Consider the following 12,020-nt stretch of genomic DNA (forward strand, 5'->3'; position numbering starts at 1 on the left):
GGCCCTGTTAATAGATTCCTCATTCAAAGTCGTACCTTTTGTTTTGGCTGCTGCGTCGTGTGTACAACCTGCAATTTGTCGGGCTTTAGAGCGTTTAATTTACGACTGCGAAATGCGGCAAGTACCACGTCCTTAGGGTGTGGGGACGCGCGTGGCGCTATTTCCGCGTAGCCTTTCTCTTGACTAGGGCCTCCATGTGCTCTTCATGCCTTTCTTTAAGGTCGGGATTCTTGTCCAACTTGTTTCTATGTTGTGCAGGCCTTTTCAGCGTGTTTTTATAGTTGCTCGGCAATTCCATCGCTGTCCGATTTCCACAACAGGGCCGTCTGATATCTTCCCTCCGGCGATCTCTCCGGTATGTTCGTTCAGTATCTTGAGCGCCTTCGCCGGGGGTCGTTCTTGGGCCTGCGGGGTTCTACAAACAGGTTGTCGGATGTTATAAAAATCTCGCAAAGTTCTTTCTGTGCGTTCGTCGGTCGTGGTTTGACCGACGAAATTCACTCTGTGTCCCAGAGTCCGAGTCCGGCTTCCATGTATCACCCAACCGAGCGGCGTGAGTGATGCGACCGGTTGATGTCTCCTACCTGACCGTGTTTTCGTGGCGAGGAGGAGATGCCAGTTATCCTGGCCTATGAGGATTCGGGTTTCGCCTCTTCCGCTCGTTTAGCGGACAGTAGGCCCTTCAGGTGTCCGCAATCCCGTATCGCCTCGTCCGGGATGCGCTGCGCCGCCAACTGGAGATTGTCGACGGTGCGTGCTTCGATGCGGAGTCGTCCCTCGGCTTCCCTTCAATATTAAACTTGACGCGCCGAGAATTGTTGCGTCTTCCTCTCCCCGTCGTACGTTGCTATGTGGAGTGGTTCGTCCGGTCCTTCCGCGCCGATATCTCGAGCGAGTTCGTCGTCGATGAGGCTCACCGTCGATCCGTCGTCGAGTAAGGCGAAAGTGCGAGCCACTCCGCCGGTCCTGAAATGCACACTGGGGCTATTTTTAAAAAGGACATCTGTGGCATCCATGTTGAGTTCACTGCCTCGTTCACTGCTACGCCGGGTGCGTCGGTGAACATATATTTTCGCTCCGAGTGCAGCAAGCGGTCATGTAGATACTCGCACCCGTTGATGTCGCATTTCTTCGGCTTGCATGTGTGTTGTTTGTTCCTGAATTTCAAACATCTGAAACATATAAGTCTGTGCTTTGCGATGTCCCACCGCGCGTCTATGGCGGCGTCGCGGAAGCGAACGCAGTCACTCATCGAGTGCGTTTCTTTGTTACACACACTGCATGTCGACCGTTTATCTGCCACAGTCGTGTGTACCCGCTGCCGGCGTGGCTGTTCGCCGCCGCCGAATCTTGCCGGCGAAGCCTTGTCCGAAATGACTTCAGGCGTCGCGAACGGGCTGCAGAAATCGGCTTCTCTTCTTATGAAGCGACAAAACTTTAACAAATCGGGCTCACCTCTATGCTGTGCGGCGGCGAACTCGTACCACTGTCTTTTCAACGTCGGAGTTAGCTTCTCCATAACTGCCTTAGTTACCTCCGGGTTGTAGAGGTAGAAGGCACAGTCGAGCGCTTGTAGTGTGCCCACGATGTTTTCTATCTTCGTGGCGAATGTGCATATGTCTCTCGGCGTATCTGTAAGACGGGGTAGCGCGCGTAGGCGCTCTATTTCGGCTAATGCGATTGAGTCCGGGCGCCCAAAGCGCGTTTCCAGACTCTTTAACACGGTGTTCGGGTCGGCGTTGGTTATAAGCAGTCCTTGTACTGCTTCCTTGGCGATGCCCGGAGGCTACGGCGTAGCCGGGACATGTTTTCAACGTCGTGAAGTGGCTCATGGACTCTATGTAGGCCGCTCTATATGTGAGCCAATCGTGGTGATCACCGTTGAACGTAGGCAACTCTGTGTGCCTTAAAGGTTGCCTATGCTGTGCGGCTTGCACAGCTTGTGTTATGGCGGACGCGAGTTCTTGATACTCCGTCCTCGGTCGCGATGCGACCAACGCGCCGTCTTGCACTTGTTGCGGGTTCGGCGTTGATTGCGGTTGCTGCGAAGCTGAGTTGTCTCGTAGCCAGGCTGCTACGACGGGCGGCGGTTGCTTCGTAGCGCGGTGTTCGTCGCTCCGTGCGGCGATTACAGGCAGCAGCTGCGTAGCTTGTTGAGTTCGTTGCCACGATGCGGCTTCAATCGTTGGCACTTCAGGCTGCGCAGTCGGGTTCACTGAAAATGGCATAAAACGGACGGATTATTTGTTTCGGGCGTTGTGACGGGATGCGTCGGCGGGTGCACGGCACTGGCTCCCGCCGGTACAGTCGCCGGGTTGTCCCATGATACGGCAGCGATCACTGGGTCCGATGACTGTATAGGGGCTTGCTTTCCCGTCGCAACATCGGTCGGTCGGCTCTCGATCGCGAGTAATTGGCTAGTTTGAACCCAGCTATGTACTCGGCAATCTTGTCCGGCCTCCGTTATGACGGATTCGAGGTCGTCCTCGCTATCCTCCGCCTCGATTTCAGCTAGCTTAGCGGCCGCTAGCTCTATTTTCAGTGCGGTGAGTTCAGCCCTGGCCTGTGCCAGGCGGCGTGCCCTTGAAGCGTGTTTAGTTGACGACGCTGCTTTGCTTCGGGCTCGCTCTTGCGTCGATTGTTCCGTTGCGGCGGCAGGTCGCTCCTCCGCAGCGGTGCAAGGCGCGGTTTCCCAGCGTAGCGGTGTGTGTCGCTGTGCTCTCGGCGATTGTTTCTTCGGTTGCTTCAGTTGTTCCGGTGACGGTCGCCGACGTCGCTGTAGCGGACGTCGCTGTCGCCGAAGTCGCTGTCGCCGAAGTCGCTGTCGCCGAGGTTGCTGTAACAGACGCTGATTCCGCCCGCCTCCCGGTGGACCTTGTAACTGGCATCCTTCCCGCTCACGTTAATCCGGCTCACGAAGGACCAAAATGTGGGGCGTAGGATCGGCACAGGACGCCTTTCCGTCCCCACAATGAGTGCTGGATTGCGTGAGGGGAAGTGGCAATGCCAATTAATAAGGCCCGGGAGGTTTTTATAACGTATATTCACTATTCACACGTAAAAAGATACAATGATCCGGCGGACACACAGTAGCGGCGTACGTTTCGCAGTGCGGCGTGAGCGGTGCAGTATGCACGTCGCTCTCTCCTTTTCTTGCACTGTTTTTTCCTGGCTGGAACACTTCAGGGCTTCTTGTTTTCTTCCTTTTCTTGACTCGAACTGAACTTGCTGGAACTCGAACTCGAACTGCCGAATGCCAAAATTGCATTCGCTTATATATAACCCGGCTATCCCGTAGGGGAGAGCCGCCAAAAATAGAGCCTTTTTGCAGCCTCATTTTCACTTCCTAGCTATCACTATTTTATAAATAAAAGTTGGACCTCTGGAGTCCCCTATGTGAAATTTACACGGTTTTATAGATAAATCAATTACCTATAACTATACATAAAAATAATACGCCTATGTGCGATACGAAAAAAGTTACAATAACAAAACACAAGAAATTTGTCTCTACAGACGACGCACAAAGGCCTTAAAAACGCTATTTACTTTGATATGAACTTATATACAATACCCATGTTTACGGCATGGGGTAGGCAAAGGCAAAAACTATATCTACGTAAAGTTTCTACACTGTCACTTCAATATCTCGGTCGTGAGATCGCTTTATAACGCACTACTAAAAAACAGTCACACACACGTGCGCGGGCGCATTGTCCGTCCCTCTCTGGGTGTGTCGTTTCGCTCGACACACCTACTGCGCATGCGTGAATGCGCTGTCTCGCTCTTTTCGTGTGTGCGTCCTGCACACAAAGGTAATAAATATAGCTTATATTTGACAAGTTTAGTGAGCAAGATAGTCAGCCCCCTTAGAATATCCAAAAAAACGCGACTCGTAACTTGATGTTTAATTTTGATATTTGTGATTGATTGAGAGACCAATGCGTCAGTCACTTGTTAGTGTCTCAACTAATATGCTTTTATTTTTTCTATGCGGACACGACAATCTGTCTCCACTGCACCTGATGTTAAGTGGAGTGGGGTTCGATAGAATGTGGACTGATGAGAAATGATTACCCCTCGGCTGACACAATTATGCCGGTTTGTTGGAACCGGATATACACAGGCTGATCCCAAAATGCGGCATACTTACGTGGGTCACTATGGCGGGTTTTAATACCCTGTGTACGGTGGTCGCTATCCGCGTAGATATAAAATATATCCTTTAATATATTTTACATCTTTCCAAGCAATCAAAATAAAACGACAGTGTCGTTTTTTTTGCCCTATTATAAAAACACTGGTTATATAGTACTTCTACTGTGACTATTTCTGACAAGCCACACTCTCATTGTATTGTTAAAAATATAAAAACATTGGAACCAGTTAAAATTGTGTACAGACGAAAACATTGTCTGAATCGGTGTTACAAACGGTTTTTTGCGTGTTTTTTCTTTTTATCAAATTAATGCACACTGTTATTTATTTTTCCTTTGTATGGCTTTTAGTAAAAAAAACTTGAATGGGGTTCGTATACAGACTAAAAGGCCGTTAATTTAGTTTAATCTAAAATTCGTTTTGCTAGGCGTTACGTGACGCTATGAACGCGTTGCTAAAGAATAATTTTCTATTATATTCAATAGATTGAGCAACTTCAGCAACTATCACGGTGGCTGTTAACGTCTGCGGGGTGCCTTCAATCCTTTTTTCATTTAAAAGTGTTCATTGACATGCCGTCACTGAATCGATTTCACTGACATTTGACACACGAAAAGATCGTTTTAGTCCATTGAAAAGTTACATTTGGGGTTGCGTTTTTTAGAGGACGCAATTTTATTTTTTTGAAGTGTAGGGGGGTCAGTCTAAAGCTAAAACCAAGTTTGTGGGATCGCCACCCTTGTCCCACGGCCGCCATCTTGAAAATAAGGGTTGAAATGGCTTTTACGATGTATCTCTTAAACTATTTATCTGACAAAAAAAATGTAAACATTTTTTGTTGCAAATTAAATTCTCTACAACTTTGGTCTTGTAACTTTTGTCGTAGAACTATAAATAAAAAAGTTATAAGCGAAAATGTTAAGAAATTCAATGTTAAGCAATGTCCATTGCAAAATCATCAGAACGTGTGTTTATAAGGTTCATAATACTTTTTTTGTACTCTCATTAATACCCAAATACCCAAGGGACTATTAGGGAACAAAAGAACATCTGCCTGCTATTATTATTATTATTTCTAACCTCTCTTATTGTAAGAATAGCTGATAATATTGTGTTGAAGTTGTAGTAAGTAAGTTATTTATTAGCATTTTGACTTTTAAAAGTCTTTTAAAAGTCAAAATGCTAATAAAAAAGTAGTTTTCACTAAAGTTAAAATCGTGTCTAAAATCATTCGAAATCGTCTTCACAATTAAAAACAGAATAAAATACATCCGCACGTACAGAAATATGTAGCACAACTAAAAGATATAAGTTGAACGACAACTTCAACATAATATTATCAGCTATTCTTACAATAACAGAGGTTAGAAATAATAATAATAATAGCAGGCAGATGTTCTTTTGTTCCCTAATGATCCCTTGGGTATTTGGGTATTAATGAGAGTACAAAAAAAGTATTATGAACCTTATAAACACACGTTCTGATGACGTTGCAATGGACATTGCTTAACATTGAATTTCTTAACATTTTCGCTCATAATTTTTTTATTTATAATTCTACGACAAAAGTTACTAGACCAAAGTTGTAGAGAATTTAATTTGCAAGAAAAAGTGTTTATAATTTTTTTTGTCAGATAAATAGTTTAAGAGATACATCGTAAAAACCATTTCAACCCCTATTTTCAAGATGGCGGCCGTGGGACAAGGGTGGCGACCCCAGGGGGTGACCCCCCCTACACTTCAAAAAAATAAAATTGCGTCCTCTAAAAAACGCAAGGTAAGGCCTAAAAAATGTAACATTTGAATAGACTATTTATGCTATTTCTTATCTGGAATGTCTACAATCAAACTTCATTTACTGGAAAATGACTTCCACACAATGTCGGCAGCAAAACTAATCCAAAATAAGTACATACCTTCCAAACATAAAATGTTCCGTCCGAACATCGGGTCCGATTCGTCAGTGAAGGGTCGTCGGTCGGTGAAGTAATCGAAGTCGCTGATCGTCACTTGGCGCAACAGATCCGGGTCATTTATAATAAATACCGGAGTAAGCAGCTCATACCGACCGACTATCCTGCAAAATAGCACATCACGCTTTATCCCCGAAGGCGTAAGCAGATGTGCAACCAGGGCGACCAGTTTTCGCCTAATTTGTTCCGTCTCATGATGTGATAGGGGGCGAATCTCTCGCTATGTTGGACAGAAATTCAAATATATTTAAATTCAAATTGGGTCATTGTGTGCTAGGGGTCGCATACCGGTATCCCGGATTTCGAAAATACCGGAATACCGGACCAAATTAAGAACTTCAAAATACCGGTATTGATTTTACAAAGACCGGGATTTTCGGTATTTTCGGTATTTTATAAAAATAAAATTCAGTACAAAATGTGTGTATAATTATTAATTTCTCGAGTTTCAAATCGCAAAAATTTAAGCTGCTTGCAATTTCAGTCATTCGTATAGGCTTATATTATAGAGAGCGACCAAAATACATGGCTTAGGGCTATATTGCTACTTTTGTTTTGTTCTAGGCATAGCGGTGTTAACTGTTAATTGTTATTTTTATAAGAACTTATTAGAAATATTTTTTGTTCTTTAAAGTCTATCCTCATTATTCAAAGACGTTATTTATCTAAGGACGAAGCATTGCTGTGATAACAAGTCTGTTTCTCAGTGCTGACGGCATGGCAGCCTTCGCAGTGCGTAGACGTAGGGCCGTTGTGATTGGCTAATATTGTGATACAACTTGAATCTAGTTGGCTGTCAGATTAACAAAGCTGAACAAACAGCAAGCTATCAGATAAACAAAGCTGAGAAACATAACAGGGGGAATAGATGTAAAATACAACCTGTTTAAAAGCCTTGAGCTGCCTACAATGAAGGCCTGGTATTTCATGGCAATTCCGCGAGGTTTACCGATAGGCCGAAATTGTCCTTATTTATCCTATCTACAGCTGCGGACACGCAATCGACTTGCTCCTGAGAATCAATTTGCAAGTCATTAGCATACAGGTGGTACGCACATTGAAGATTTTGTGTTAAGAGGTTTATGAAGACAGTGAACAATAATGGGGAGAGTATGCCGCCTTGAGGGACGCCACGGTCTATATCGCGCCAGCTAGACGAAGAATCGTCCAGGCGCACCAACTGTTGGCGTCCCTGAATATAAGACGAGAACCAATTCAGTGCCGTGGGTGAGATCATAAGGTGGGAGAGGTTTGCAAGAAGAATGTCGTGACTGACTATATTGAAGGCCTTGGAGAAATCAACCAAAGCCAAAACAACGACTTGGGAATCCTCCATGCCCGCCCTAATATCGCCAGTCACTTTGAGGAGTGCAGTAATAGTGGTATGGCTAGGCCTGAAGCCAAACTGGAGTGGGCACAGTAGGTTGTTTCGGTGCACATGCTCAGACAGTTGCTTGTGAGCACAGGCCTCGAGCACTTTCGAGAGAAAAGGAAGAATGGATATAGGACGGAAATGCTTAGCAAGTGATGGGTTAGGGATTTTTAGGGAAGAGGGATAGCAATAGCTCTCCGCCACAAAGACGGAAAGATACCAGTGCTGGGAGGCGTTAATGATATGGGACATGATTGGTAGAAGTTGGTCCAAGATAGGGATTATCATGCGACGACTGATGTTGTCACAGCCAGTGGCACTGGATTTAATGGACAGGATGACTTTTCTAATTTCACCCAATGGCACAGAAGAAAATGAAAAGTATTAATGTTAGGCCTGGATAGACCCGCTAAGAAATCCATGGTACGACGCCTAGTTTGGTGATCAATCATGGTAACAGATGTGAAATGTTTATTTATGTCATCCAAACCAATAGTCACACCGTGGAGATCTATGTTTTTAACTTTGCCAATACCCAGAGTTCCGAGGAATCTCCAGATACTGGCTGACGAGGAAGAAGAAATATTACCGAGAATGTGTCGGCGTTTAGCATTACGTACCACTAGTTACACCGATTCCTTGCAGCCTTAAAAGGCACCAGTTCTCCTTCGAACGATAACTTCTGTACTAAAGCCCGATCCCGTCGTCTCATCGCCATCCTAACCCCATTTGTAATCCATGGTGCAGGAGGACGTTTTAATTTAATTTTCTTTAAAGGGGCATGGGTATCAAAGAGTGAAGTGACAGCGCGGTTAAAAATTGCGACTTTATCGTCAACAGAGGTGGCTGCCAATAGGTGATCCCAGTTAAAGTTAGCAGCGTCTCCTTTCAGCTTATCCGCATCAATGCGACTAAAACTACGCAAGTGCAATATCTTAGAGGGGAATTTGAGAGGTTTTAGGGCGTAAGACATATAGATGAGATCATGGTGAGAGAAGCCAGGAGCGGAAAATTGACCGTGGGAGAAAACAGGGGAAGGAGCAGAGGTGAGGATAATGTCAAGCCAAGTGTCATGACCATCCATATTATGGTGGGTGGCTTGCAGTGGTAGGACATGCAGTTTATCAGAATCAAGGACAGTAAGGAGTTTACGAGATCGGGAAGAGTGGCTGGCACGTAGATCAGTATTTAAATCACCCATGATGATGTGATAAGCATATTCTGATCTTATAGATTCCAGAACTGTTTCCAGACTGGAGAGGTAATCAAGAGATGGGGGACAGTAAATAACAGCTAGTAAGGTTTTCACTCTCTTGACCCAAACCTCAAGAAACAGAAATTTCGCATAAGTAGAATAAGAAGCAGAGGAAGATATTACAGTTTTGTATTTCAGGTCGCTACGTAAATATATAGCGACTTCGCCCCCTCTCCTGTCAACTCGATCATTTCTAATCAAAATGAAACCAGGGAGGGAGTAAAGGGTAGAAGGAAGGTGAGGTTTGAGCCAGCTCTCAAAAATCAGAACGGCGTGAACGTTGGCTTACGAAAATAATCTCTTTTCATTCAGCCTTTAACTAATTACTAAGCTGTCATTAAAATTTGACATTTAATTACTAACTTAAATGTAAGTATATTTCTTATTTTTCTAATATTTCTTCAAATACCGGAAATACCGAAAATACCGGAATACCGGAATTTATTTTAGGTCAATACCGAAAATACCGGTTTTGAAAAATGGTCCGGTATTGCGACCCCTAATGTGTGCATATCCTCAAAAGCCGAAGAGTTCTTTTCACATGCTATCCGAATACTGCCAGCAATATGGAAAAAAATAGTCACTAATAAGGAAATATTTTGAATAAATTGTTATGTACCGTTCCTTCGCAAAAAAATGTTACTTTATAGAAAGTGATAAAGGGTTTTCTTAGTTACTCAATATCAGATTGAAGTCTTAAATTTGTGGCCGATATGACGATAGGTTCGACCCCTATCACATCATAGGACGTAATACACACGGCGGAATATGGGTCACCGGTTACACCTCTGCCTGCCCCTTCCAGGATAAAAGGGAGTGTATGTGTTTTATAAAAAATCGCGGTAACTCTTTTGTATTCTAATAGTGAAAATATAATTCCTCTGATACTCACCTATCTTCAGGGAACGCCTGAATGGGTTTCGTGATTGAGTCCAGCATGTGTTCCTTCCTGAGGACACCTCTCAACAGGTTCCCGAAGAAAGGTACGGGGGGCAGATGGCGTACACCAGCTCGCGAGAACCGCGTGTAGGTCCTTTGCAAGTATACCACCACCGCCGTAATCGCAGCCACCAGGAAAATGATGAACAGCATCGTCACTGCAACAAGATTTATATTGAAAGGTGGTTTTTTTCTGTTAATTATTTCGTTTAAAATGATTATCTTTTATAAAGAAAGAAAAAGGTTTATTACTGAGATAAAAAATTACTTTTCTGAATATGTAAATGTCGCACAAATATAAAATGTTGTGTTTATAGTTGGAACTTTCGTCTATCTACTGCAGGCTAATGGTGCAGCGGTGATATCTAATGAGAACCCCAAGATCTTCAAAAATTGCGTTACGTAATACTTGAACGGCACCTAAGTTAGGGGACTCCAGTATCTCATTCGCCGGTTTCTCCTGGTAATGCAGCGGGGTCTGATACCCCAAAAAAATACTAAGCCACATAGACAGTCACGTCAGTTTCTAATACTAAAAAATAGCCCGTACTTCTAGTCAGGTAATTTGGCGTCCAATTTTGCTAATCATTTAATTTATTTACGACAGTAAATACTTTATAACCACAATTTAATAGAGTTTTAACGATCTCTCGAACGCGAACGGAATTTTGTATTGCGGTTCAAATATAATTAAGTGCTTGAAGGCATTTTTATTACTGACGTATCTAATTACTATATAACTAGTTGACGCGACAGACGTTGTCCCGTCTCAACTATGAATTTGCAGAGCGCATTTTGTCAATAGCTGACAGTTATTTCAAACAATTCACAGTTATATAAAATTAATATTTTCGTTAAGTTTTAGATATTTTCGCAATTTTTTGAATTTTTTCTTTCATAAGAACCTTCTCCTGACAATGACAAACACAACAAAAAAAAAATAGTAAAATAGTGATGGCGTGACCAAGGGAAATAGGGATTCATTTTTATATATAAAGACTTACAAAACTGACTATTCTTTTTTGTTTTTTTTTTCGCGAGGAACAAAGCGTTTTTGCTACTATCACTTAAAGGGTGAGTGGAACGGTTATGTTGGATTCACCGGTCTTACGGGCCAATGTCGACACTCGAGAGTATATCATCATTCGAGCGAGCATTGGACCGAGTCCCTAACCCCTGTATACCCCTGTATACCAACCGAAACCCACGGTGGCCTTCTTCGGCGCATACGGGACGGTCCCGAGGTAAGTATAACTATTCAATCTTGCGTGTAAAAGTACAACTGATTGAAATCTTTTAGATATGAATCCGACATGCACTAGGTAATCTTAGTAAGGCACATAGATAATGAACTTAATAAATTTAGCGATTATGTTATATCCTTAAATAATGAAGTCAAGCAAATGTTAAGGAAAAAATATAACAAAAAACATATATGCTTGCATACTTTATCTCTATGTATTATTATTATTTTCGTATAAAAAAATACAATACATAAAAACCAATATTCAAAGGCTTTTACATACATTTTATACGCTTTAATATCTAATTCAAGTTCATAGCCTGTTAGTAAAAAAATAAATAAAAATAGAACAGCAATAGGGTATCGGACTCATTTTTGTTCTTTACTATTATCAAATATTTACATAATATAAATTATAACACAGAAGGAATTATTAAAATCCGGTAAAAAATCAACAAGTTATAAGTCTTTGGATTTCGGTGGAAGGGGTTATTAACAAGAAACAGAAAAGAGACGAAATATCCACGTCATCATCATGTGACGTCATCGGGAATTACGACGCGTGCGAAAAAAAGAGATGAAGCGATATCCCCACATCGCGCCCACTTCTGCACATTACAATATTTTAAATATGAATTACTCGCTCATTTTTTAACCAATTGTTATGCAGTTTTCGCAGGAGTGCTTCTTTTTCGTATTATTAAACATTACATATAGAATAATGCTCAAAATCAAGCATAGGCCGGTCCCCTATTGTAACATTATGGTGCGTCGAATACGCAGCGCCCGCATCGTACCGCATTTATATTCCTATATACGTCTTTCGGCTATAATTAAAGATTTATCTACTGTGGCTACCCAGGCTACAATGGTATATCCATTACGTTGCTCATGGAAATTTATCGTAACGCAAAACAAGATGGATGCTGAAGCTTTTTATTAATAAATATCAATCTTTCTGACAGCGTGGATGGAAAGTAATGAGATTTAGACTGAAATATGTAGAATAGTTTTGGATTTTTGGAATATACTTTTTTTGATGTTGCCAGTACGAAATATTCTAAAATGATAAGGCTGATT

The sequence above is a fragment of the Manduca sexta genome, chromosome 12 (assembly GCF_014839805.1).
Source record: "Manduca sexta isolate Smith_Timp_Sample1 chromosome 12, JHU_Msex_v1.0, whole genome shotgun sequence".
In the NCBI taxonomy this organism is placed as follows: Eukaryota; Metazoa; Arthropoda; class Insecta; order Lepidoptera; family Sphingidae; genus Manduca; species Manduca sexta.